Here is a 6,690-nt window from a genome sequence, read left to right on the forward strand (position 1 = left end):
CACCTCTCTGTCGATTCTCCCCGCGCGCGTCGCGATGCACCAAAGCCCCTCCATTAATACAAACTCTATGGCTTCAGCCGAGTTGCCCTTTTCGAGCCGATTCCCGAACGCGCCGCCTCCTATGCCCCCACTACCGCGCGCGGCCTTGACGGCCGAGCCGCCGATTTCGCCCGTACGCTTTGTCTCAGAAGCAGCTCCGTATAAGAAATAGTGCCCTGCACCACAAAATTCATTAAAATTACTCTAAATAAATAATTTTTGTTTTTATAAACAAAAAAGTACTAACTTTTTTATTACTAATTTATTTTATATGTAGCATAACAATATATAAAAACATAATGTACAAATTAGAATTTTGACAATAGTTTTCCTCATCATCCGTGAGGTATTATTATTAATGCTTTTTTTTAAGTGGTTTTCTCAATAGGCCTAATCCACTAAAAGATGAAATATAATATATATAGCTTGGCAGAAAAACAAAATTTTATATATTGTAAGATATATAAAAACGACAGGAAAATTAGAAGAAATTGGAACAACCAATTTGTATAAAAATTTTAATTTGATTTTTTAAGTCGTTTGCACAATTCTACTAGAGATATCACATTGCAAATCGCAAAGTTCTGATTGAAATTCTGAACTTTGTTCTTTGATTTGCACAATGAGAGAATGAGAGGCAATTTCCTGTCAAGCTATATATTATATTTCATCTTTTAGTGGATTAGGCCTACTGAGAAAACCACTTAAAAAAAGCATCAATAATGATACCTCACGGGTGATGTGGAAAACTATTGTCAAAATTCTAATTTATATATTATGTTTTTACATATTGTGATACTACATATAAAATAAATTAGTAATAAAAAAGTTAGTACTTTTTTGTTTATAAAAACAAAAATTATCTACTTAGGCCGGTATTCATAGTTGGATCTTATATTTAAGATCATCTTAAGTACTGTCACAGTTTAGCTATAACCAGTTACGACAGTACAGTCGGAACCTTTGATGTTTATGTTACCTAGTCACGTGACCATCCGCCATGTTTTGGATTGTAAGAAAGCGCGTTATTCGAAGATATAAAACAAAAAAAGATAGTAAAAATATTTTTTATGATTCGTGTCAAATTGTTATTAAAGAGATAAGTGAATAAATAAAAAAAATTACAGAAAAAGTTAAAAAAAGTTAAATTCTGAAATGAGGTTAAACAATAATAAATAAATGGATTTTTTGGAAAACGAAAAAATTTTATTCCTGCGTTTCGTCCAGATATGTTTTTACACATGACACAGGAAAATCCACCTTTACTAACTTTACTCATTATTATAATTTATTTCAAAATAAATAATATTGAAAAAAACACTGAATAATCTTTTCAAAATAATACCTAATTAATATCGCTTAATATCACTGAAAAATTATTCACACAATATAACCTCTAACACGCAATTATCACATGTCTAGCTTATAGCTTCGTACCGCGTAGCTCGCCATGTCCGCCATATTTTAGATAGTACAGTTGACGCATGCGTCGTAAAATATTATACGAAGAATTTCGCTGACTGTCGTAACTGGTTATAGCTAAACTGTGTCCATATGCTATCCTTATTTGTACTCGCTCCGCCAACGCCACCTGCATGCACAAGTAAACTAAAAAGCAATATGGCCGTTTAAAATCAATATGGCCGTAATAGTGGTTAGGTTAGATTTTGGTTGGTTATTGGCATGTTTTACACAGTCAGGTAAGAATCCTAAAAATTTTCAGAAATCATAAGTTACGAGAGCAGCAGAGAATCTTATTGTGTGTCGTTAGCTTTGCTTCTGCCTGATTGATCAAGCCTGCGTTCGAAAATAGCTTTAGCTGGTGTTGGGAAAAAAAGTTAAGTTGGTAATATTGAGAATTCCCAACGCTGTGTTCGTTTTCTCCCAGCTGGAAGTAGTTGGAGATCGATCGAATAGGTGCATTTAGTGCAAATGACAACAAAATATCTTAACAAGCGGTAACGTACGCACGTGTTTTATATAAAACTTATACCTACGATTGTTGAAATTTAGCAAATTCAAGGTAATCCTTTTCCTTTGTTTAATAACACTTAAATGTAAAATAGAGTAAATGTAAAATAACATTATTAATAAATATAAAGCAAGAAATAAGAGGAACATTAAAATTCTCTTAATATCTTTTATTGTTATGTGTGGTTGTGACATAAAATTTAACAAATTACTTGAAATAAAATATTTTCTTAATACAAATTCATAAATTATTACTTTTCGTAAATTAACTAATCAATATAAAAAATTACTGAATATATAAATAATTATTTAATATAATGTATTTACAGGTTCTTTCTTTTCGTATTGAACAAGAAACAAAAGTCAATAAAAAGAATATACAAATTTAATGAACATTAATTATTATTATTATGGAAAAGTTATTATTGAAGAATATTTTACTCGAAAACATGTTTGATCCCAGAGAACATTATGACGTCTTAAAGACGTCTAAAAGACGTCTTATATTTCTATAAGACGTCTTATAAAACTATCAGAAAGACGTCTTTTAGACGACTTTAAGACGTCTTATGACCCGATTTAAGACGTTTTTAAGACGTCTAAAAGACGTCTAATTTTTTTTATTTATGACGTTTTTGAGACGTCTTATATAAAAATTATTTTAGACATCCCTGGCGAAAAAATTTCTACAAAATTCTAAAAAACTACAAAAATTTACAAAAGTATTCCAATTCTGGCATTTTTTTGTAGTTTTTACAGAAAAATGCTAAATTTGAAACACACTTTTGTAAATTTTTGTAGTTTTTTAGAATTTTGTAGAAAATTTTTCCACCAAGGATTCCAAAAGCTAGGTTTATTATTTTTTATTTTTTATTATTTTAAACAAAATACTTTATATTTATATTTCATTATTTTTATTTTATTATTAAGATAAGTTTTTTTATAAATAAAAAATTTTATATTATATATTTCAATTTTATTTCATGTTTTCGTGATTGGAAATTACAGAATTTTACAGAGATACTGGATTCAGTCACATATTTTACAGCAACTTAAGCGCAACACTATTATCGTCCGGTTTATTAATTGTCAAAAACTGTTGTCAGAAATGTTGTCAGAAAGGTTAATTATTTCCAATAACAGCCTACACACGCGATACGTACGAGAGTTAAAAAGTTGTGTTGTATTAACGTATCCACACTCGGCTGCGTTACACAGCAAACCGGGACAAAACGTCCCAACACACACGCGATACGTGCAAGAGTTCAAAAATTGATACGGGATAAGCACGTCGATCGACTTGATCGCATCACACGGCAGATTTGGTTATGTGCGTCATTCGACGTCTTAAAAACGTCTTTCTCAGACGTCGTAAAGACGTCTAAATGGCGTCTCAAAGAATATGTCTTAAAAAGACGTATTTTAGACGTCTTAAGAGAGACGTCTAAAATAAGACGATTTTAAGACGTCATAAAGACGTCTTTTAATAAAGTCTCAAAGACGTCTCTTTTAAGACGTCTTAAAGATGTCTTTTAGACATGCGTGTTGTCTGGGATTCTTCTAATATAGTTTATCGTCTAATAACAGTGATGACGACGACGAAGAATTACAAAATATCTTATTCAGTAACAACACGAGATGAAAGGAAAAACGTATTAAAAATAAAGTTATTTGGAACACATTGTAGCAATTAAGTTATAATACATGAAGAATTATCGAACTATTATTCGCATACGGTTGTACCTTCTATTTTTGCTACCTATAGGGCATAGACGGCAATTATACATTATAATAAAAAATATTAATAAAATTTAATGTTCCTTTCATTTTTTGCTTTTTATTTATTAATATAAATGTTAAACTTTATTTTATATTTAAATATTATTAAACAAAGAAAAAACGTTACCTTGAATTTACTGATGAATTTTGGTTATATAAAACATATGCATACGTTATTGCGCCTGACATAATATTTCATTGCTATTTGCACTAAATGCACCCATTTGCTCGGTCTCCAACTACTCCCAGCTCCCAGCTGGGAGAAAACGAACGCAGCGTTGGAAATTCTCAATATTACCAACTTAACTTTTTCTCCCAGCACCAGCAAAAGCTATTTTCGAACGCACCCTGAGAGTGGATAGAGAGTCGAGGAAGCTCTCGATGCTAAAATTGGAATAGTCACTTCAATGGTGCGAGGCAGCAAGCGATGCACGAAGAAATCGAGGGTGACCTCTATAAGGTCATGCATGGAGAGGAAGGAGAGAGACTCTTGGTGATAGGTTAGAAGTAAAGAACAGTCATTGAGGAAACAATGGTCAATGCGAGTATGGGATGAGGAGGTATTGTAAGGTAGCCGATAAATACCTACCGAGCGTTGCCTAATAATGTAACGAAAGGGGCGTTAGGTGACTCTGGCCGTCTGGACGGTGTGGGGATAGTGACGGCTATGCAGTCCCCAACTACTGCGGCTGATGTTGAAGTAAGGCAAAAATGAAGAAGCGCGGAATTAGAGGTACACAAATTCTCTTTTATTCTCTATCCTGAACGCCCAGCAGCGCGCGCGACCACACGACTATGAAGAAGTAATGGCAACTGCTGAGCTGTAAAATACAATGACGGTAGTCACTCAGCGTCGTCTGCTATCTGGGGAAAGTACGTTGGTAGTACTGTGTGAGGCTCCACACTACTCCCTCCTGAGTATGAACTTGTATAAATGTTCAGTGAGTCACAAATGTGTTTAATCCTACTGTTAACGTAAAATGAGTGTTTAAAGCTAGTATTGCCGTTAAAGATAACTAAAAAAAATTGTTAAATTGAGCGTTATTCCTTAAATCTAACAGTCTTTTTGGTTTTAGCTAATCTAGAATAAGTTTTTAATGCTGGTACACTTTTTGGGATGGGTTGTGAGACGATTGTACCGTTGGTTGTCGTTGGTTCTTCTGATCTTCGAGGTGAAATTCCTGGGACGGGTTCGTCTGTAGCGGGCGGATCTTCCCGTGCTAGGTAGGCGGGTTTGAGTCGATCTACCGTTACGTTAATAATCTGACCTCCGACCTCGAGGGCGAAAACTCTGTCTAAGATCCTTTTAGAAATTTTGTACGGTCCTGAATAAGGCTGCTCCAGAGGACGTCTGACGGAATCATCTCTCAAAAATGCGTGGGTGCTTGAGTATAAATCTTTGTAGACAAATGGTTTACTGCGAATGTGGTGCGCCGTCGGTGATGGCTTAAGGCGTTGCATCATCTTCCGGAAAGGTTCGACGAAGTATTTAGGGTCATTTGACATTTCCTCGTGGTCAAAAAATTCACCTGGAATTCTGAGAGTTTTTCCGAAGAGTAGTTCTGCTGTCGATGCTTGAATATCTTCCTTATAGCACATGCGGAGACCCAATAAGACTACGGGTAAGGCGTCGATCCATTCGTCGCCGGCTTGACACATGATTGCTGCTTTTAACGATCTGTGCCATCGCTCGATTAATCCGTTAGATTCCGGGTGATAAGCTGTGGTGCGTGTGCGCCTGGTTCCGATCAAATCAGTTAAAGCGTTGAATAGCGCTGCCTCGAATTGGGCGCCGCGATCGGTCGTGATGACTTTGGGAGCACCATAACGAGAAATCCATGTTGCGAAAAATTGTCTTGCAATGGTGTCTGCTGAAATTTTCGTTATAGGAGCGACTTCAGGCCATCGTGAGAAACGGTCGATTAGAGTAAGACAGTATCTATAGCCACGGGAAGGTGGGAGTGGGCCTATTATATCCAAATGAACGTGTTCGAAACGCGCGTCGGGTACTTGTAATTTCTCTGGAATGAAACGATTGTGCCTCGCGATCTTGGAGCGTTGACATTGAAGACATGTTTTTGCCCATGCTGTGATGTCTTTGTTCATGCTTGGCCAAATAAATTTTTGAGCAACTTGGCGCCTGGTAGCTCTTCCGCTGGGATGTGACATCCGATGCACCATGTCAAATATACGCCGTCGCAGTGACGCGGGAATGAAAAGCCGGATCTCGTCTGTAGACGTGTCGCAATAGAGAGTTGAATTGGTCTCGGGAAGCAAAAATCTCTGGAGCTTGAGTGACGATGACTGTGATTGAAGTACGCGTTGTAAATCTTCGTCTGACATCTGTTCGCGAGCGAGTTCTTCGGTGTCGACGATGGTGGGCATGGCGACTGCGTCGATTCTAGACAGTGTATCGGCCACGGTGTTATCCTCCCCGGGGACGTGTCTAATGTCCGTTGTAAACTCTGAGATGAAAGTCAACTGACGGCATTGTCTTGGTGAAGCTCGCTCGGGCTTTTGTGCGAAGGCGAATGTGAGCGGCTTATGGTCGGTGAGGACGAAGAAATTTCGCCCTTCCAGCATGAAACGAAAATGCTTGACGGCTGAGTAAACTGCGTATAGCTCTCTGTCGTAAGCGGAGTATTTAGCTTGAGCTGGAGTTAGCTTTCTTGAGAAAAAACTGAGAGGTTGCCAGGAGTGGTCTTTAAATTGCTGGAGGACTGCCCCAATTGCGGAACCTGAAGCATCTGTTTGCACTGAAAACTGTGCCTCAGGGTCTGGAAACGCGAGTAATGTGGCGTTTGCCAAATCGTCCTTGAGTTGTGTGAAGGCGGCTTTTGACTTGTTCGTCCAGTTGATTGAGGATTGTGAACCTTTTTTGTGACCAGCAATCTTTTTCTG

General features: G+C 36.8%; 1 long non-coding RNA gene across 1 annotated transcript; it reads right to left on the minus strand.

The window, feature by feature from the left end:
* Positions 1-684: 684 nt before the first annotated feature.
* LOC118646163 lies at positions 685-1,617 on the minus strand. The gene is made up of 2 exons (XR_004963727.1): positions 1,385-1,617; positions 685-1,018 (listed from the first exon to the last, which is right to left on the minus strand). It is a non-coding gene; the product is annotated as an uncharacterized LOC118646163 (long non-coding RNA).
* Between the last annotated feature and the right edge of the window lie 5,073 nt (positions 1,618-6,690).

This window comes from Monomorium pharaonis, chromosome 6 (assembly GCF_013373865.1).
Source record: "Monomorium pharaonis isolate MP-MQ-018 chromosome 6, ASM1337386v2, whole genome shotgun sequence".
In the NCBI taxonomy this organism is placed as follows: domain Eukaryota; kingdom Metazoa; phylum Arthropoda; class Insecta; order Hymenoptera; family Formicidae; genus Monomorium; species Monomorium pharaonis.